Here is a 23164-nt window from a genome sequence, read left to right as displayed (position 1 = left end):
GCTGCAGCAGACTCTCAACATAGTCATCGATCCATGGTATATCCTGAATGGACAAGAACATGACATCATGCTAGCAAGTTACAATCAGAGCTAAACAGAGACCAAAGAAAACAGATGTAGTGTACAATCAGTTACGTTTTTGAGAACATGTTCATGTCTTTATGTACAGTGTACTGTCACTCTAAAGTGCTGTCAAGAAGTTTATTTTATTTTTCCCTCCCCTTATGTCTCACTGTTGCCCCAGGTTGCAGCTGCGGTGGAAGGAGCCAGTCGGCAATCAAGCCTGTTGACCCTGAAGGTGTGGTTGGATGAACTTGGACTGTCCTGATACGCTGCATAAAATAAACAGATAATATTACCAAGAAGGTAACCAAATCTTTCAATTAAATGTAATAACTTGCAATGATGAAAACTGACAGCAGCAACTACAGTTCTCCTGAATCAGGTCATTTTAAATTGAGCAGCTAACTTAGGCCAAATGATGTTACTCATTCCCATCTCTCGTGACGCCATGAATTGACACACTATACAAGTTATGCATGATTCTGAACAATGCACAATAGAAAGCTTCAGGGTAACTACACTCACTGACAATGCAGGATGCAATATACTAATGATGGAAATGCTTATGGGAATCTTCTGTTGGGGGTAGAACATTCGGAAAGCATGTTGTCTGAACCTGCTATGGTTGAGACTGAGCAGAGTAATATATCACTACGTGGGAAAGGGAGGTTTCAAATGTAAATATTGGAGCTCAGACCCATACTATGCACCATGGCCTCTGATAATGGCTTTTACAGTCTTTTGCTGTCACTTGTCAAGTCTGAAAGGTTATTCTTAAGATGATGCAGAGCCCAGATGGGGTCCAGTTTTCTGCAAACGTTTTATTTGTTACTGGCATTCAGACTGTAAATTACACTGAGAAAAACGTGAACCATGGCCAGCTGCAATGTAACTGTAAATTTTAAAATTTCACTAGAGTAAAATCCTCATCAGAAACATAATTCCAAATGCTGGAGGTCTGAAACAGTAAAAGGAAAAGATTTGAATTTGCAAAGCAGGTTCAATAGTATCTGAATATGAAAGAAAAACTGGAACTAGTTTTTTGGTCATTTTCAGTTTTTACATGGTATTACACTGTGTTCGTTTCCAGCAATGTTTACATCCAATGCAAAATCTCAAATGAAGGAACTCATTCCCCTGAAGAAAGTTCATCCAGGGATGATTTGCCTTTATATGGGAATTAGCTCAGTTGGCTGGACAGCTGGTCTGTAATACAGAGTGATAACAACAGAATAGGTTCAATTTCTACACCAGCTGGTATTACCACAAAGGATTATCCTTCTCAACATTTTCTTTCACTTGAGGCATGGTGACCCTCAGTTAAACTACTGCAAATTGTCTCTCTCTAATGAGAGAATAGACTATGATGACTACTTTTGTCCATACATGTGTGAACACTGAGCAATGGCAGGTGGGATATCATCCAAAATACCCATCTTATTAACATTGGTATACCATATTAATACTGACCGACCAGAATCAAACACCATGAAAGAGAAGAAAGAAAAACTTTGCATTTGTATAGCACCATTCACAACCTCTAGCCATCCCAAAGCACATAGTTATTAAAGTTCTTTTTTGGAGTCTAGTCACTTCTATAATGGAGGGAACATCACAGCCAATCTGTATATGCCAAGCTCCAGCATTCATCAAGGTAACTAAATTAGATAATTTCTTTTAGACTCAATTGGAAAGAATATGCCAATAATCAAGCCCCACTCCGGCACAAACCTTTCCAAATGTATAACTACTCGATTAAATCACCAAGATGATAATTTTTCTGACTGACTGCTACTCAGGTTCAAAGTAACTCCCGCCAAGTTTTGTCATTAACAAGAAAATAATACTGTTTATTGTGAACAAACCTACTCTCTAACAAATGGCAAACAAACTTTGATTATGCATCATTAATAAACTCTACTTCTTTAAAGCTCCAAAAACACACACATTCATTCACAGACAAAAACAGATGGTTCGACACAAAAATTATCATAGGAACATGTGTTTTTTAGTGATGGTGACACAAGATTGTCTGGAGAGCAGTGGTCAATCTTCAATTCAATAACTTTTCAGTTAACTTGGTCTTTTCTTGTATTAGAATGTTTTATTTAAAGTCTCACGGATTGTTACATTTTCACTTACAGAAAGAAATGGCATGAGATGTTCTGCATGTCTCAGGGTGCATTGCAGTTACTTTAACCATCTGACTGCATCCTTTATGACACACTTCGAGGACAGATGAGACTTGAACCCTGTTCTTCTAGCTCAGAGGTAGGGACTCTTCCACTCGAGCCCAAAATACACTATACCAACAGGTTTGTGATCAACTGCAGCCGGATCAATCTGAAGCCTGTCATTAAGTAGTTTTTCCTTAACACAAAAATCCAGGCACCATGCTCATAAAAACCTACCTCACTGTTCTGAAAGTAACAGGGGTGAAATCTTATCAGACTCTGAGCAGCGTGGCGATGGCAAGATGAATCGTAGAATTGAAGGATGAGGCCGATAGCAATGTTAAGACCATCTCACCCTATCTTGTTCACTTTTCTCAAGTAGTGTGGCAAGATTCTCACTAGGCAATGATGAGGTCCCAAACTGGCCTAGGAGGGCAGATTGGCAACCACCAACATACAGCTGCACTAGGTATAGGTCCAACACAGAAGGGCTGTGTTCCTGAAGAAAGGCTTATGCCCGAAACATCGATTCTCCTGCTCCTTTGATGCTGCCTGACCTGCGTTTTTCCAGCAACACATTTTTAAGCTCATAGGTCCAACACAGGCCAAGGAACTCATTGCATGGCATGGTCCAGGCTGCCTACTGGGTTGTGGCCTTTCTCTCTCAGACACATTCACCAGGCATGCCCACAATATACCTGTCTTGCCTTGCTCTCTCATGCCTTGCACTGGCAATTAGTGCTGTCAAAAAACCAGTTAGATGGCTATGCTGTGCAGCTGATTCAGTCAAGGATGTACATATCTTGCCTTACATCACTACAAGCCACGTGGCCTCTGGTCACATCAAACACATGGTATCTGCAGTGAGCAGTACAATGTATCTGAAAGTCTAAGGGAAACAATCCACAACAATGTCCATGGGGACACCGATCAGTTGTGAAGGGGTTCCCAGCATAGTTGGCCACGGGCAGCCTTCTATGCCAGTCTGGGCTTCAGCCATAGTTAGGTTGGGGTGGCTTTGCACAGGGGACCATGCCCCGTGCTCCAGTCAGTGCCATGATTACTTCTTTACCTTCAGAGGGGTCAGTCCCAGTGGGAGGACTGTCGCAATTCAGAACATGCATAGAAACCAGCCAGGGGTCTGGGCAGAAGAGAATTGGCACTGGCAGGTCAGGGTGCTCCAGGAGTAGAGATTGTGGAGAAGCCTGTGTGAGGTTTCTCCTTTGACTGGGTACCTCCTGGCAATGCCTTGTCTCCCTGTGAGGGGGTGAGTGCTCATGGACTGAAGTAAAAGTTCCCAATGCCACTCTCATTCTGCATTCAGCCCTGAGGGTCAATGCCTGAAGCAATGAACTGCAAGCATTATTAACTCCCCAGCAACCCCTGTCCATCCAAACAGATGAATGGATGCAAGACTGGCTGCACTGCTGCAGAGTCAGGTGATAACAGGTAGTGTGTTGATGAACTGGCTGTATTTCTCTGCTATGCGAGCCAGTGCCTCCTGTACATTTGTCTCCAACTACTGTTCCTCTCTGTGCAGCTGTACAATGTCCCTCATCATCAAGGCCAGAGTGTTATCTCCGGACAAGCACTCAGCAGGTGCCTGTCTTCTCCCACTGGGGTAGGAATCCTTTCCTCAGAGAGGGTGAGGACATAGATGTCCAACATCCCCATCCAGCATTCGGCACATGGCTGTTACAGTCAAAACAATTAGGGAAAGGTGTAGAGGTGCTCCAAGGGAGCGAAGAGGAAAAGTGTAGGCATGTGTTATTTATGGGGGTTAATGAGAGTGAATGAGGGAAGCTGTTGCATGGTTTTTAGAACAAGCATTGGTGGGAGGTGGGTGTGGTGACACAGATAAGTGTGAGATAGCAGAGTATCACACTTAGACTGGCATAGCAGAGAGAAATATTGATCTTTTCCTGAACTGCTGTCCACCTCTGCAATCTTCGATCATGGCATGATGGACTGGCATCCTCTGCCAATCCTCCTGGAAGAGGAGTCCTCCTCTCCACCACCCCATCCTTGAGGACCTCCAGGTCCCTCTCAAAGAAATCTGTTTCCAATTTCTCTTTCTCTGCCATCTTTCCTCACTCCTTCCATAGCCGAGCAGCACTGATGGCAGCTCTCCACAACTGCAGGGGATGCTGATCTTAGGGAGGACCTCCACTGAGAGGGGAGTTGCTCCAGGAACGGCAGAAGTCAGATGTGATTCTTGCTGCAAACGCTCAAATGTCAATCCTTGCTGTGAATTTGATAAGATATAAAGAGAACGTGTGCAGCCTTGCAGTGAGAACCACTCCACACAACACACTATGACTCACACTTTGCCAAAAAGCCATAAGATTCATCCCATGGTCTTATATATCCAAAGTGTATCCCACTTTATCTTCATGTTGCTGGAAAGGAAGTCTCCTTATGCTTTAGCTACATAGCCATGTCCAACTTTCATTTTCCAGTTTATAGTCGAAAAGGAAAAATGAATGGTCCCTTACATGAGTGATACTCATTGGCAAGTATGTTGTGAATAAATCAGAAAATAAAAATTACTATTCTTCAAAATGAAGGGCAGCTGATATCTGGATCTGTACCTCCAGATGGGGAGGGAAGAAAATGAAATAAAAAAGTGGAAATTTTGTCTGATATTTGAATTATATTTTACAATATTCCCTCAACCATGTTAAGCTTTATACATGAAGACCATATATCAGGAGCCTAGAGTGTACATTGGTGAATGGGATTTGAAGGGAATGAAAAGAGATAAAATCCACCCTATTCTGTACAAGCAATAATAAAAGAGTGTTTCAGCCATTATAAGACACTGTACCCTTCACAACACATTGTGAGCAATGCTAGATAACTATCACCAGTTGCTGTTAAAATTTCCACAGCAACTGACTGAGAAAAATATCCTTTCTGGATTTTTTTATAAGGGAAATTGAGGCTATTTAATAAGGACTGGAGAGTCAATAGGATCGACTGCTTGAAAAAAATCAATGGCCAAGTGAAATACACGTTTCAAATTTGTCAGTTGCTCTATATAAAAATCCATTAAACTAACCGAGAGTGACAGATGGATGAGCCACATAGGCTTCATCAACAGACTGGGATAAACCATAGTAGATATATTGGTGATATGTCATTAAGCCAGAAAATGGTAAAGAAAGGTTTCTAAATATAAGCGTAACAGAAATAGCAAGGTGTTCCCAAAGTGAATGGAAATTTGCTCAGAAGATAAGGATAACAGCCAGACATTTGAATGTACTCTTCTTTCCTAGTAAACTCATAATTTTAACCACTTTGTGCTTTTATAATAAGCTTGTTCTGTCAATACTCATTTAACCTATTAAAGATGTGGATTCTCTGCTGGGACAAGGTTCCAAGAACACAGTTTGCAGTAGGGTATGTTCCCTCGGTTCTCATGTGAGCCAAGTAAAACCTACAGATTATATGATCATGGAGAGAGGAAGATAACAGAAAATAGTGAAATAATACTTTTTTTTCCTCTTACATGCTGCATTCTCCTCCAATAAAGAGGGAAATGTGAAAGTGAGTCTTATTCAATATGTTTGAGTCATTTGGCTGTCATCTGAATGTACAAAGTAAGGTGCAGGAACAGATTGTTTGACCGCTGTGGCCTGCTCTGTCGTTCAGTTAGATCATATATTGCTGCCATATTGGGCAAGCTGTGATATATGAACATGAGGCTTGCCACATTGTTACATTTGTGAGTGTGTAATACGCCACATAAATTAAAACAAAGGACTGTGGATTCTGGAAATCTGAAACAAAAACAGAAATTCCAGAAAAAACTCAGCAGGTCTGGTAGTATCTGTGGAGAGAAAGCAATGTTAACATTTAAGAACAGGGTCTTCTAAAAACTCAATGTTAACTCTGCTTTCTCTCCACTCCTCATAAATTGTTGGGCCGAGTACAGATTATTAGAAATTTCTGAAAGTGATGATGATTTAGTGAATTAAGCAATGACAAGTCTAGAGGTATAGTTGGTTGGAATTTCCATTGGAAGATTAAGTTCGCTCATTTGACAGCTTGTATCAGATAATTAAACTTCTTCCTGCATTGCATCTATGTTGCAGGCACTACTCTTCTGCCAATGATTTTTATCTCCCTCACAGTATCTCCTGAGCAAACGTCTTTGTGTTCCCCTGATGCAGATGCATAATATGTCTCCTCACTGTCTTGTATCCCGAACCTCAGTACATTATTGTAAAGTCTTGGGTGCCCACACTCTCATAAGTACAACCCTCTTTCAATCTTACATTGCACAAGTTCAATTTACAAAGAAAACCCACTAATATTTCTAGCTACAAAGTACCTCCCCTTTAAGGGTTGCAGGCTTGCCTGAAATACCATGAGCCATCTGCAACATTGAGCCTGTTAGTGCATTCAAGCAATGAATAGCATGGGCAATACTATCTGCACAGAGGAATCACGTAAGACAGCAGACAGCACCAACTTATGCTGTATACTGTGTGCAACACTTATTTATATATCTTGATCCCTACATGAATCAGAGATATGATGTGGAAGTGCTGGTGTTGGACTGGGTGGACAAGGTCAGAAATCACACGACACCAGATTATTCTTCCTCTGGACTCATGGCAAAGAGTCACTGATTACACAACGATATCAATAGATTTCATCCCACTATCTGACTTACCAATGGACTACGCTTCAGAATTTCATTCTTGGATACACGCATCTCCAACAATGATGGATACCTCAGTACCCCACTCTACCACAAGCCCACAAATAACCTCATAATGCTCTACTTCTCCAGCTTCTCCCCAAAATATGTTAAAGAAGCCATCCCCTACGGAGAAGCCCTGCATATATACAGGTTCTGCTGGGAGGAAGAGAAACGCAATGGACACCTAAAGATGCTGAAAGATACCCTCATAAGATCAGATACAATGCTGAACTCATTGATCTCCAGTTCCAAAGTGCCACAGCAAACAAAACCACAACAACCTTCTCAGAAGACAGGATAAGACCGATAGAATACCCTTCATTGTCCAGTACTTTCTGGAGCAGAGAAACTATGCCATGATCATTGCAACCTTCAACATGTCATTGATGATGATGAACATCTCATCAAGATCATCGCTATACCCCCACTTCTCACCTTCAAACAACTGCCAAACAGACCATCATTCACAGCAAACTGCCCAGCCTTCAGGACAACATCAACCACAACACCACACAATCCTGCCATGGCAACCTGTGCAACACATGTCAGATCATCACACATGGGAACACTGCCCACTACATACACGGACATGGCAGATACTCATGTGATTTGGCCAATATTGTCTACCTCAGATGCTGCAGGTGAGGATGCCCTGAGGCATTGTGTATTGGTGAGACCATGCAGATGCTATGGCAACAGATGTTGGACATCTCAAGCTTTCTGGTTAAACCAGGCAAACCTAGCAGATGTAATCTATCTATACTTCCAAAAGGCCTTTGATAAGGTGCCTCACAGAGGCTGCTGAGTATGGTGAGGGCCCATGGTGTTCGAGATGAGCTACTGGCATGGATTGAGAATTGGCTGTCTGACAGAAGGTAGAGAGTTGGGATAAAAGGTTATTTTTTGGAATAGCAGCTGATGACAAGTTGTGTTCCGCAGGGTTCAGTGTTGGGGCCACAGCTGTTCACTTTAAATATTAATGATCTGGATGAAAGGACTGGGGACATTCTGGTGAAGTTCGCCAATGATATGAAGTTAGGTAGACAGGCAGGTAGTTCTGAGCAGGTGGGGAGGCTGTAGAAAGATTTAAACAGTTCAGGAGAGTAGTCCAAGAAATGGCTGATGAAATCCAACATGAGAAAATGTGAGGTCTTGCATTTTGGAAAAAAGAATACAGGCATGGACTATTTTTTTAAATGGTGAGAAAATTCATAAAGCCAAAGTACAAAGTGATTTGGGAGTGCTAGTACAGGATTCTCTAAAGGTTGACTTGCAGGTTGCGTCTGTGGTTAAGAAAGCAAATGTAATGTTCATTTATCTCAAGAGGGTTGGAATATAAAAGCAGCGGTGTGCTACTGAGACTATATAAAGCTCTAGTTAGGCCCCATTAAGAATAATGTGTCCAGTTTTGGGCCCCACACCTCAGGGAAGGACATACTGGCACTGTAGCATGTCCAGCAGAAATTCACATGGATGATCCCTGGAATAGTAGGGCTAACATATGATGAACAGCTGAGGATCCTGGGATTGCATTCATTAGAGAGGAGATCTAACTTACAGGATAATGCATGGCTTAGAAAGGGTGGACGCTGGGAATTTGTTTCCATTAGATGGGGAGACTAGGACCCATGAGCACAGCCTTAGAATTAGAGGGGCTCAATTTAGAACAGAAATAAGGAGACATTTCTTCAGTCAGAGAGAGGTGGGCCTGTGGAATTCATTGCCACGGAGCGCAGTGGAGGCTGGGACGCTAAATGTCTTCAAGGGAGAGGTTGATAAATTCTTGATCTCGCCAATCAGCCATGATTGAATGGTGGAGTGGCATCAATGGGCCAAATGGCCTTACTTCCACTCCTATGTCTTATGATCATATGATCTTATAGAGGACCATGTTGCTGATTAAAACAGCACTACATGGAAAGGTGCCAAGAGAGACAGGTTTCATTATCAGGTCCCATCTAAGTGACCAGCTCAAAAGCAATGCTGTCAGATCCTGAGAGAAGGCTGCTGTACCCCACCAATAGCTGCCTCCCCAGGAAAATCAACAGACAGAAACAATGCAGGAGATTTCAGAACACAGTTTAAAACACATGTAGATTTCCTCTGTGCAGTGGGATGTTGAGAATTTATCTAGCTATTTCTTTATGAACGTGTTTAAGATCTGTCAAGTTTTTTCATAGCTCCCTTCCCCTATTATGAACATGTTGTGCTTAAATTCATTGACCATGAGTGAATTCAAGTAGGGAGATGATTGCATTGTCGAAGGGGAAGAAATTATCTTTTTGAGAAGTTCATTAATTATATTTAAGTAGATTGATTTTATTTTTTGTGATTGCTTTTCCATTTATTCTCTTCTTTCTGTAATTTGTCCTTCTTCTAAACTTCTATTGTATAATTATGATATTAAAATTTCATTGCTCCTTCTATGCAAATACATAAACACATTTATGAAGATTTCCACTGTTGGGAAGTTTATGTGAAATCCTAAATGCATTAATTGAGGTATAACCTGGTAGCCTGATGTCTGCAGCTTATATTAGGAGACAGAACAGGTACAAGACTCTCTCATTCGGAAAATAAAGTGTAGAAATACCGCTTGTTGTGTTTAAAATAAAGGCCCCTCAGCTTGCATTGAATCACAATAGTTCCAAATGCTCAAACCTCATATTTAGTTCTCTCAGTGAGAGAATTGACACTGTCCAGATCTCCCACTTGAAATGCACCTCCCAACTAGTGAATAGGAAAGCCCATAGATCAGTCCACTGCCTGGGTCTTTTGGCTGGTCAATGTAATGTAATGCATGTGCAATCTATAGAGGCAGGGCACTGGGAGAAAATATAAGTTTTAGACAAAGAAATGCTGTTGAATATAATAGTAGATGCATAAATAAATCAAAATGGCATATAAATTGTCTTTGCTTGCTCAAGTATCCACATTAATATAGGATAACAGTCAAAATTACCATAGAGTCATACTTCACAGAAACTGTTCCAACATCTCTGCACCGACCAGACATCCCAATCTGACCTATTCCCATTTGCCAGCATCTGGTCTATTTCCCTCTAAATTCTTCCTGTTCATACACTCATCCAGACACCTTTTAAATGTTATAATTGTACCAGCCTCTACCACCCACCCTGGCAGCTCGTTCTATACCCGCTTCAGCCTCTGCGTGAGAAAGTTATCCCATAGGTCTTTTTTACATCTTTCCCCTCTCTTCTTAAACCTACGGCCTCTGGTGTTGGATCCCCTACCCCAGGAAAAAGGCCTTGTCCATTCACCTTATTTATGCCCCTCATGATTTTATAAACCTCTATGAGGTCACCCCTCAGCCTCTGACACTCCAGGGAAAAAAGCCTGAACCTATTCTTCATCTTCCTTGTAAATCGTTTTTAAGTCCTCTCAAGTTTAACAGCATCCTTCCTATAGAACGATGAACAGAAATTATGCAGCATTCTAAAAGTGGCCCCATTAACCTCCTGTACAGTTGCAACATGATGTCCCAACTCCTATACTTGCCAAATGCTTTCTTCACCTCCCTGTTTACCTGTGATTCTGATTCTACCACAATTTAGAAGAGATGCACACAGTTTACTTAGATTTAACTACTTTACAAGTAAGGTGCTAAATGCATGGAACAGAATCCCCAAGGAGGGAGCTTTTACACAAATCTTGAAATGAAACACGATAAATGCCTGAGGGAAATTGAAGAATAATCATTTTTGTGACAAATTCAGTTTACTGAAGTTTTTTAGTTGGTCATCTATTTTTCAAAGTTAAATGTAGGTAGTTTTTGGACAACCCATTGGTTGAAACCCATTTGCATCCATTGACACCAATTTCAATTAACTCATCATTTTGAACAAAAGCAGAGTTCCATATATGGTCTTATGAAGATCAGGCCACCAAAATGACTCTTGGCCAAAATTATTGTTAGAGTCTCTAGCAAGAACTAAATTCCCATTCTGGCAACATTTATAACTGATGTAAAAATCAGACAACACCAGGTTATAGTCCAACAGGTTTAATTGGAAGCATTAGCTTTCAGAGCGTCGCTCCTTCATCAGGTGGTTGACTGATGCTGATGTAGTTACCAGTAAATCACACTATGAGCTATAACTTAGTTATTGAAATCATTCTTGCTTTCACACTTGTGTTTTGTGCAATTTTCAGAAGTAACATTGCATCAACATATTTTCCCGTTGTTTTCTTACATTTCATGCTAACAGAAACAACAAACATTGAAAGGGATAAAGAAAACTTAGAACCAAAGGGAAGGCATATGTGGAATCACTCCAGGGTAAATGGATATTAAATATGTCAATTTTGACATTTACTCATAAAGTTGTATAGCTTAGAAACAGACCCTTCAGTCCAACTTGTCCATGCCAACCAGATATCCTCAATTAATCTAGTCCCTTTTGCCAGCATTTAGCCCATATCTCTCTTTTCTATTTTCCTATTCATGTACTCATGCAGATGCCTTTTGAATGTTGTAATTGTATAAGCCTCCACTACTTCCTCTGGCAGCTCATTCCATACACACAGCTCCCTCGATGTGAAAAGGCTCCCCCTTGGGCCCCTTCTATATCTTTGCCCTCTACCTTAAAACCATGCTGTCTAGTTTTGAATTCTCCTACCCTGATAGATAGACCTTGATTATTCACCCTATCCATGTCCCTCATGACTTTATAAACCCATTCAAGGTCGACCCTCAGCCTGCGACGCTCTCAGGGAAAATAACTCCAGCCTACTCTACCGCTCCCCATTGATCAGCTGCTCCAAACCAGGCAACATGCTTGCAAGTTGTTGCTGCACCATTTCAAGCTTCACAACATCTTTCTAATAGCAGAAAGACCAGAACTGAATGCAGTATTCCAGAAGTGGCCTAACCAAGCATAGTTTGATTGGAGATAATCAGCATGTCTTTGTGGAGGGCAGGTCATACCTCACAAGCCTTATTGATTTCTTTGTGGATGTGACAAAACATGTCAATGGAAATTTAAGGACCCAAGTCCCAGGTTTGATTTCTGATCTGTGCCCAGTTTGCTGACCATTAGTCAGGGAATATTAGTTGGGAGTTCTACAGTTAAGTATGCCAGTCAAAGAAAAAAATCGATCACTGTATAAGATCCCTTAATGAGTACCCTAAGTGTGGACCTTGTCCTGTCATGACAACGGATCAGAACCCTGAAATAAGATGGGTGTTTTTAATTTGTCATTCAGATCTTTTAAAAAAGGGAGGAGAAAATTCCTGCAGATGCTGGAATCTGTACTGAAAACAAAAAGTGCTGGCAATCACAGCAGGTCAAGCAGCATCCATGGAGAGAGAGCAACCTAATGTTTCTAGTCTAGATACTCTTCATTAGAGCTGACACGAACTGTGAAGGAGGCAGCATTTATACAATAGTGTTGGGAGGGGTCAGTGGTGGGGGGTGGAGAGAGTGGAGTGCTGGGGGAGAAAGGATGTTGGTAGTTCAGATTAAGTAATGGGAATGTGAGAATGGCAGAACAATGGTGTGTCTAACTGCCAGACTGGAAAGAACAGACAGTCCCACTGGGGTGGGGTGGAGGGACAGAGGACATGGTGACAGAGAATGGAACAAGTAAAGCTAAAAGAAAGGGGAGGATTCGAGATTCCAGCATCTGCAGTACTTAGCTCCTCCATTATGCCATGGAGGTTGCAGTCAAAGAACTCACCCCTAGATCCCATACACTGCAGGCAGTAGGGATTCCTCTCACTGAGTGCTAGACGCAGCCATCTAGCAAGCCATACAATATGGAGCAAGGCAACAGAAGGACTCTCTCACACCTTGAATGCTGGAATTCCATCATGGTTGAAAGAAATTGGAACAACAGAATCTCAATTACCCTGCAAAATAAAGAACTTTGAAATCATCTGTTTTAACTATCAGTGTCAACACAACTGGTAACCTCCACTTTGACAGACATAACATTATCCATTGCGTTATACTTAGAGACTGAGCAATCTGTCTTATCCTTTTTGACTTACGTCTTGTTTCTAAATTATGTGTAAGCCTACTTGCATTCAGTAATTGATAACTCACTCTTTGTTATCTCACAAAAGACTGGTTAAATTGGTTCCTTTTAAAAATGTAAGTTAATTTGATCTGGGAGAAAGGTATTCACAAGGGAAGGGATCCTTTTAATCAGCTGAGTGGGGAAGGTGAAAAGAGGGGAGCAAATTAATCGCTCCTCAGCCAGGAGCTTCACAATTTTGGGATATCTCGCTTGGAAATGTAATAAATTGGGGAACCTCGCCTGGGGTCTAGACATCACCCACCCCTCCTATCCCCCACCAAACTATCACTGAAATTAAATGGCTACCTGTCATTTATAATCTGGGCTCATTATTGATAGATGAACACTTAGATTAGGTTTTGTAAGACTGACCGTTCTTGCTGAATAAAAAAAAGCAAACTTCCACAACTTTGAGATAAGCAAGAGTAACAGAAGAAAACAAACATAACCAATACATTATGACACATTTCAAATCTATGGTATCAGCAAAGATCAACCTTAAAGACTGCCCTGATTCACAAAATCCACTTTTCATTTGAATCCCACACACTTCTAAACAAGGAAGGATTTCAATTCCTAAAGCAGGAGCCAGTGGCTGAATTCTTAAACCTCCACTTTCTATGGTCACCTGTGCAATAATATTTCTTTCCTGTTCAGTCTGGTTATGCATTGAAGCGTGTTATGTTGATTACCTGTGTAGCAAATAGATAGGAAGCAATGATTCCAGAACATTCCTAAAACAGCATTACTAACATTCTGGGCATGACAAGCACAGCTGTGTTATTATTAAAAATACAGTTGAGAGGGAACAGCTGAAATATCGAGTTGTTCAGAATTCTATTTGTATCAAACAGTGAATGGTACTTGTGAATGGAAGGGATGGTTTGAAATGTTCAGCCAGACTGAAATTTGCTGCACTATGCATTGGATTTTATTTTGTCAATAAACCAGGGTTCATATTGCTTGTCTGTCAATTTAAATACAATTTCCTTTCTTTTTTTGTTGCCAATTTCATCCAAGCTGAAACTTTGCAGATTTAGATATGCAAAATAAAAATGGAGAATTATGCCAACCCAAAGTAAAATAACAAAGCTGGAAATATGTTTTGGGGCAATCAGCAGCTGAGGGAGTGGGTGATATTTGATACAAACGTTTTTCAGGATTGCAATTTAATTTGGAAAAGCCTCTACATAGGTTATATCAAAAGTATGGGAAAACAAAGAGGGAAAAATGGTAGAGGTCAAATTTGAACAGACAGATTGCTAATAGTTGTGTTACATTCACCTACTAAGTTATTCAGAATTATAATATTTGTCAACATGTTCTGCTGTGGTTAGGATTGTCAATTGTGACTGGTATGTTCAAAGAACAAAGAACAGTCCAGCACAGGAACAGGCCTTTCAGCCCACCAAGGCTGTGCTGACACATGATGCCTTTCTAAAATAAAAACCTTTTGCCTCCACTCGGTACATATCCCTCTATTCTCTGCTTAATCGTACTTCCACGCAGTACATATCACCTCCACTCTCTACCTGTCAAGACTAATTGTTTTACCACCTAACCGCTACGATTTTTTGCTCCAGCCAAACAGCTGCTCCTGACACTTCCTTTCATATTTTATATATTCATATAAAATGATGAGTTTTGGTGGGTGTGCTAGCATTTATTGCCCATCCCCAGTTCCCCTACCATAGGGGAGAAGGTACAGAGGCCTGAGCACACCCACCAGCTGGTTTCGAAACAGTTTCTGTTATTAGAATACTGAATGGACTCACAAACTCTTAACATTCGCCTGTTCCTGTGTTTTTGTTTTTGCCACTGTTTACTTATTATTTACTTATCTATGCTATTTAGTTATGTAATATGCCTGTATTGCTCACAAGACAAAGCTTCTCACTCTGCCTTGGTACATGTGACAATAAATTCAATTCTATTCAATTGAAAAGGTGGTGGTGAGTTGCCTTCTTGAACTTCACCAGTTCATTTGGTATAGGTACATCCACAATGATATAGGGAGGAGTTCCAGGATTTTGATCTAATACCTCCTTGTTACTCCAAACACCCCCAAGATCCTGCCTTTCATTGCTCAACACCCTCACCGCATCCCATCTTCCTGTAGCCAATCGTAGATCAAATGTTCTTTTCATTACTATACAGGATGACTATCAACGATCAGTCAAACTTCTTGTTTCCCTATTTCCAGCTTGTTTTTTGTAACTAAGAAATAAGAATGCAAAAGAAAATTAACATGCATTTTTAATAAATTCCCCAATGGCTGTTAGCAATGGAGTCCTGGATATGTATTTTCAATTCCAGGTGTCTCCAAGACAATCTGAATAGTTAACAACCCCACCAATGTCCCTTGTTAACCAGTGTAAAGGAGAGTGCAGAAAATAGCAAAAGAATATCCTTGAACAAAGGAAACCTGCCATTCTTACCCAGTCTGGCTGAGATGTGACTCCGGAACATCAGCAATGCAGTCAACCCTTAGCTGCCCTCTGGGCAATTAGGGGTGGAGATAAATGCTGACCCAGCCAGCAACACCCACATCCTGCAAAGGAATAAACAAATAAAGGTCAAAAGACAAGGCCTTGTTCAATTGTAGCACAAATATAATCAGTTGAAAAACACTGGTAATGGCTCTAATTCATCTTGCAATGGGCACTAAGTAGGCAGAGAGTTCTAGTGAGCCCATCTGCTCATAACATCTTAAAAACCAAAGGCAGTGGGAAGGTTGAATTATAAATTATGATGTGTGCCACTTCTGGAGAAGAGTTTGGTAAAGTTTGGTAGATGAGGAAACATTCAAAACGTTTTGTGAAGGAAGAGAGGTGACAGGTTGTAGTTTCTAACTTTCATCACTCTTACCAATCATAACTAATTGGACTCAGTTGTATCTCCCTTCCCATGTTTGAAGCATTGTCCTGAAGGAGTTTTGCTTCACACTTTTGTTTGTTATTTATTTCAATAATTTGCATGGGAATATAGGAGGCATGGTTAGTAAGTTTGCAGATGACACTAAAACTGTGGTATAGTGGACAGTGAAGAAGGTTATCTAAGATTACAAAGAGATCTTGATGAATTGGATTAATGGACTAAGCAGTGACAAACAGAGTTTAGTTTGGATAAAGGTGAGGCATTGCATTTTTGTAATACAAACAAGGACAGGACATATACAATTAATCAGGACATATACAATTAATTGTAGGACCCTAGGTAGTTAGATTAGATTACTTACAGTGTGGAAACAGGCCCAACAAGTCCACACCAACCCTCCGAAGAGCAACCCAACCAGACCCATTCCCCCACATTTACCCCTGTGAGATATAGATGAATTAATGTTATTTCTGCAACTATAAATTCTGATACAGAACAAGAATGAGGAAATATATATATTCAGCTAAAAAAATGATATGTTAGCATGAGACATGATTATAGAACAATGGTAGATGTATGGGCAAACAGGAAAAACATCTGTTTCCCACTTGTACAGAGACACAGGAACAAACCCCAATTAAAAGGGCTTAGTGATAAGATGCTGTGAGGGGCAGCGCAGATGGAGGGAGTAGATAATGGTAAGCAAAGGATGGGATGACGTCAAACAACCTTGTGGGGGGCCAGAGATAGGCATTTGTCATGGACAAGGCCGGATAAACAGAAGTTGTGGGATCAGTCTTAAGGAAATGAGTGATGTAAGTGGAGGATGACAGCAAACAATGAAATAAGAAAAAAAATATGGGGATTCAAACTGTATAAATTTCTAGAGTTTGTTGGATTTGATGTGTATTTGTCATTGCCTTACCTGGCATTAGACATTGCACCCACTTGCAAGTGTACAAATAAACGACACTGTTTCAGATTTTTGGTCTCGGACTGAAATTATTGAAGTGGGTGAGCTTTTGTTTCTCACACCCCTTCACCTAACACATGGCCAATTCACCTAATCCACACATTTTTGGACTGTGGGAGGAAACCAGACGAAACCCATGCAGACACAGGGTGAATGTGCAAACTCCACACAGTCGCCTGAGGTGGGAATTGAACCCGGGTCGCTGGTGCTGTGAGGCAGCAGTGCTAACCACTGTGCCACCGTGCCACCCATAGTGTCGTAAAACAGAGAGACCTAGTGGTTCAGGTACATAATTCTTTGAAATTTGAATCACAGGTAGTCAGAATGGTTGAGCATTTAGCATGCTTGTCTTCATTGCTCAGACCTTTAAGTGTAAGAGTTGGCACATCATGTTAAGATTGTACAGAATGGTGGTGAGGCCTCTTCTGGAGTATTGTGTGCAGTTCTGGTCGCCCTGTTATAAGAATGATACTATTAATGTAGAGAGAGTTCAGAAAAAATTTAGCAATCTTGATGGAATGGAGGGTTTTAGATATAAAAACAGGCTGAAAAAAGTAGGACTTTTTCACAGGAGCATAGGAGGTTGAGGGATGGCCTTATTGAGGTTTATAAAATCATGAGGGTCATAGATAAGGTGAATGACCTAGGTGAATGTCTTTTCCCTAGAATGGGCAAGTTCAAAACCAGAGGACATATTTTTAAAGTGAGAGGAAAAAGATTTAAAAAAAAGATGAGGGGCAACTTTGCTTACGCAGAGAGTGTTTCAGGTGGGGAATGTACAATGCGAGGAAGTGATGGATGCAGCTACAGTTACAACATTTACAAAACATTTAGATAAGGTCATGAATAGGAAAGGTTTGGAGGGATATGGACCAAGTACAGGCAGATGGAACTAGTTTAGTTTGGGAACATGGTCGATGTGGACTAGTTGGACTAAAAGACCTGTTTCCATGCTGTGTAACTATAACTCTATAACTCTCAGCTGGGAGATATACATAGCACAGATGTGGGTCTTTGCAATGGGAAATCTTCTTGGTATATTTATGATGTTCCTAACTCAGAAAGACCTGACAAAATCCTCCTCTAGGATTCAAAGACCTAAAATTTTAAAATATGAAACTAATTTCTGACTACTAAATGGAGACTAGCAAAAGAAATCCTACTAAAATGGGAAGTAATGTCTTGTTTTATGAGCAACACATCTGCCATCCAGAGCTTGACTGGTCTCATAATGCAAAGGATCTTGCACCTAAAAGATACCTCGTCAGAAAAAAAGGAATAGATTTATTTTTTAGCACAGCGTCATGCACCCCAAACATCACAAAATGCGTCACAAATTTAGTCAAATGCACATGTAGATGTGTAGATGTACATTATGAGCAATTAACCAGAGTTAGTTAGTTGATTGGTGCATGTTGATAAGGACACTGGGATGGTTCTGTTTCGCTTCATGTTTTTGCCACAGGATTTGTTTTAGACCTACCTGACAGGCAAACCTCAATTTAAAGACCACCCTTCCAAAAATGCAGCACCTCTTTAATTCTGGACTGAAGTGGGCAATCTAAGTGAAATACTCAAATCCCGGCTTTTATCAATTCTTGATTATAGTCCAAATGTGCAATGTGACATTTATAGTTTGAACAAAGTTAAATTAGAATTAAGAGTTGTAAACCTGTTCTTTCTCTTTAAAGGCTTCTTCAAAGAAAGAATTGGATTTATATCACACCTTTCATGGTTACCAGAATTCTTAAAGCACTTTACCCCCCGCACCCCCCAATGAAGTACTTTAGAACAGTGATCACTATTACAGACCACGTGTTCCAGGACAAAGAAACCAGGAGTGCCTCAGTTTTGATCACCACTGCAGTAGCTCTTTCTCATCCCAGGAATTACAGGACACCACAATTTGCTACTGCCCTCCCAGGTTTGTAAGACGGGAATTGGGGACGTGTGGTACTTGAGTGTTGGAGAAACAATGGGGATTGGTCTACCTGATTGATCACCAACCAACTGTCCCGGGAATTATGTTTATATAGAGTAGAAGACTGGGTCTATACATGTTGCCTCCCATTGTTGCACACATTAAAGCTTATCATCAAGGGTCACACAAAGAAAGTTGTGACTTAAATGTTTGACAGAGGGCCTCTTGTATTCTTGAAAATAGCATGACTTAGTGACATCAGGACAGATGGAGGCTGTTCTTAAAATTTTCAAATCATGAAATATATTACAAAGTTCTGGTCAAATGAATCATGGTTGCTTTCTGCCATATTAGCTTGATCTGAGCATAGGTTATATTTGACAATAACCCAAGTTCCAAACAAAACCCTGTCCTACATTACCGTTTACCACAAGCGATAGTTGTACTTAGTGTGGTTTTCCATTCAGAAATTGCAGTGCCATAAATGTGAATACAACTTTCAGAAAATTGTGTTTTTTATTTCATAACTGTGTTATAGTTTTGATTTATCTATTTTACACAACGCTGTTGAAATAATAGAACAAACTGACTAAAGAAGACATTGAAGTGATATCATCAGCCAACTCAGTAAGTAGATATTTCACAAAAAAAAACAATTGAAAAGAATGGAACAGCATCTAGAGAATATTGCTTTGAACAACTCTGGAAATTATTTGAGGAGCATCAAGAGAGATTGGAACCTGGGAGATAGGAAAAGAAAGGAGCCTGATAAAGAGAAGAGGTTAACGTAAAATATTTCTTCAAGTTAAACACACAATAGGATAATGTGGGGAAATAAAGCTTAAATTAATAATGAACAAGCATTTATAATGAACCCTTCAGTATGTCCCAAAGCTTTTCACATCCAGGGCATTTTTTGAGTTGCAGTCACTGTTGGAAAATGTGTCAGACAATTTCACATGGAGTAACATCCCATAAACAGCAACTGAGGAAATTACCAGTTAATCCATTTTGGTAATGTTGGTTGAATAGTACTTCTTGGTCAGGACACCTGAAGTGCCAAATAATGCCATGGAATCTTTCATTTGAAGGAAGTTAAAAATCACACAACACCAAATTATAGTCCAACAGTTAAAAATCACACAACACCAGGTTATAGTCCAACAGGTTTAATTGGAAGCACACTAGCTTTTAGAGCAGTGCTTCTTCATCAGGGTCAACCACCTGATGAAGGAGCAGCATTCCAAAAGCTCGGGCTTCCAAATAAACCTGTTGGACTATAACCTGGTGTTGTGTGATTTTTAACTTTGTACACCTCAGTCCAAGACCGGCACTTCCAAGTCATCTGAAGGAAAGCAGCTCCAGTAATACAGCACTCTGTCAGGACTGTATTGAAGTGTCAGCCTAGTTTTAGAACAGATGGAATACTAACAGAGAACAACAAAGACTTGCACTTTGGTTAGATGACTTATGGTAATGAAAATAGCCTTCCTCATCTAAAACCTCTTGTAGCTCAATTGAACTTGCTCACAATCGTGAGAATTTTCTCAGTCATGTTAGCTGTTAGTTAACAGCTTCAACATTTGGCATTTCCTGTTGTTTAGTTTGAACCTGAGATGTTTTTCTTAAAATTTGTTTTAAGAACACAGCACTGAATGACAATAGCAAGCAGCCCAAATACCAATTCAAGAAAGAGAAAAAGAAAACAAAACGAGGGATGAAAATTCTTTTTGTCGTTATTCACAGAATAACTCATTATCCTTGCAACAACATTCTTTTCTCTGTGTTTCAAAAGCCTCTGTGTACATCTGTTGACAGGACAGGCAGTTTGTCCACCTTTCATGAAAGGTGGAATACTAAGCAGCTCAGTGCTGCCAGTCTGAGAGACAATGTGGTGTCAACCAGTATGAAGAAGGTGTGAAAGGCATCCACGCGCACAAAAATACAACTCAGAGATCACTTCTCCCCTGAGGCAAGCTTGGTAAGATTGAGTGGCTAAGCTTGTCTACCATTGGGCTGTTTCCTGCTGTAACCACAGGACTATAAATTGCTTTTTGAGAATTTGGTTGCATTATTTCACTGACAAATAGACATGCTGTATCTATTCAAGATGACTTGTCAGAAAAGCCTGAGGGTTCATTATTGAAAATGTCATGACTGAACTGGGAAAAGTGAGCCAATAATTGTGCCCCACTGTTCCACAAAGTGTCACTGAATACATAAATGTACAAAATCACAGTGAGACCACCAAAATCATCAAGTTGCCTGACTGGACTGGACTCAAGACAAAAGCAATTAACTCCAGGTTTCCTTAGTAACAGTAAAAAGGATCTCTATTTATTGTAGCACATTTAACTTTAACAACTTCAGTGAAAAGAAAGGATTTCTCATTTACGAAACTTATGCTACACACATTCGAAACCCCAAATATCATGGAAGGTTCACTAAGCTGATGTCAGGGATAGAGAGAATGAAAACAGGAATTGCTGGAAAAACTCAGCAGGTCTGGCAGCAGCCATTAATTCTGATTTCTCTCCCCAGATGCTGCCAGACCTGCTGAACTTTTACAGCAATTTCTGTTTTTGTTTCTAATTTCCAGCATCCATAGTTCTTTCAGTTTTTATTAGGTATGAAGTGACTGTTTTATGAGGAGAGGTTGAGTATGTTGGGCCTGTACATTTCTTATTGGAATTTAGAAAAATGAGAGGCAACCTTATTAAGACAGACAAGATTCTTAGGGGACTTGACAGGGTCGATGCAGACAGGTTATTTGTCAGTGAGTCGAGGAGCTGGAGACATAATCTCAAAATAAAGGGTCACAGATTTAAGACAGAGATGAGGACAAATTACTTCCCTCAGAGCAAACCTGTGGAATTTTTACTGCTGAGTTGTTAAGGCTGTTTGGGTAATCATATTCAAGACAGAGATTAACAAATGTTTAATTGGTAAGAGAATCGACGGTTAAAGGGAAAAGGCAGGAAAGTGGAGGAACAAAATAAGGTCAGAAGTCCAAACTATAATGTGAAAATTATTTTTCTCCCATTCCTTTTGATTTTGAAATGTGATCAGCCATTGTCTGCACAGTGGGTCATCCTATGATTCAATAGCTTGGTTAGGCCACTGTTGGAATATTGTGTGCAATTCTGGTCTCTTTCCTATCGGAAAGATGTTGTGAAACTTGAAAGGGTCCAGAAAAACTTACAAGAATGTTGCCAGGGTTGGAGGATTTGAGCTATGGGAGAGGCTGAACAGGCTGGGGTTGTTTTCCCTGGAGTGTCGGAGGCTATGGGGTGACCTTATAGAGATTTACAAAATTATGAGGATCATGGATAGGGTAAATAGGCAAAGTCTTTTCCCTGGGGTCGGGGAGTCCAGAACTAGAGAGCATAGGTTTAGGGTGAGAGGGGAAAGATATAAAAGGGAACTGAGGGGCAACGTTTTGACGCAGAGGGTTGTACGTTTATGGAATGAGCTGCCAGAGGAAGTGGTGGAGGCTGGTACAATTGCAACATTTAAAAGGCACTTGGATGGGTATATGAATAAGAAGGATTTGGAGGGATATGGGCTGGGTGCTGGCAGGTGGGACTAGTTTGGGTTGGGCTATCTGGCTGGCATGGACGGGTTGGACTGAAGGGTCTGTTTCCATGCTGTACGTCTCTATGACTCTATGTGAACCGAGGTGTTTTCTGACATGAATGCTTTATTTCAAGCTTTCTTCACTTTCCTGCCATTTCCCTGCACACAGAGGTAGAGATGGATGCCTTCTGTCTACAGGCTGTGGATGTTTCTTCCACTCTGTTGCTCTTAGTATTTGCAGCTTTTTAAATGCACCGCAGTTCAACCAATCAGAGAGCTGTTTTTGGGCAGAATTTCCTTAACTTGAAAGATTTTTGGTGCCCATCACTTTCAAATTCTTCTTCTTCCAAAAAACATCATTGTATTGCACAGCTCAACAATATGCAACACTTCATTTTCAGACTGCAAGAATGTTTTTCCTGTTATAGGAATCCAACTCCCATTTCAGTTTATATTTCCAAACAAAATATAAAATATGCGACCTTGGACTAAAATAAGCTTAAGGTTTCACACAAGCAGTGACATATCTATACATCAGAAAGGATTGATGATCTAACAAGATACTTCCCTAGTGATTCAAATGAATGGATACACTGCCCAGTTCAAAACTAAGGCATGCAGGTCAGCAGGATCGCAGTTCCCAGATTCAATTCATGGTTTGTACTGAACTGATGTCACATGTGAGACAAGCTACAGCACTTGGCAACATATAATATTCACAGCACAAAAATCTATGATTCATCCAACCCAACTCTGATAATTCACGGATGCAAACAGCTCCAATCCCTCTAATTATTTGCACTATTCCCTTTTCCACCTCCAACAAC

At 40.5% G+C, this 23164-nt stretch overlaps 1 long non-coding RNA gene across 1 annotated transcript in view; it reads left to right on the top strand.

The window, feature by feature from the left end:
• Positions 1-264: 264 nt before the first annotated feature.
• Positions 265-23164, top strand: part of LOC122565406 — a 60736-nt gene continuing 37836 nt past the window's right edge. Inside the window, exons 1-3 of the long non-coding RNA XR_006316160.1 lie at positions 265-366; positions 2208-2334; positions 18532-18764. This is a non-coding gene — a long non-coding RNA (uncharacterized LOC122565406). The remainder of the gene's footprint in view (positions 367-2207; positions 2335-18531; positions 18765-23164) is intronic.

This window comes from Chiloscyllium plagiosum, chromosome 31, assembly GCF_004010195.1.
Source record: "Chiloscyllium plagiosum isolate BGI_BamShark_2017 chromosome 31, ASM401019v2, whole genome shotgun sequence".
In the NCBI taxonomy this organism is placed as follows: domain Eukaryota; kingdom Metazoa; phylum Chordata; class Chondrichthyes; order Orectolobiformes; family Hemiscylliidae; genus Chiloscyllium; species Chiloscyllium plagiosum.
Note: the sequence above shows the minus strand (reverse complement) of the source record. Positions and strands in the feature narration are given on the sequence as shown.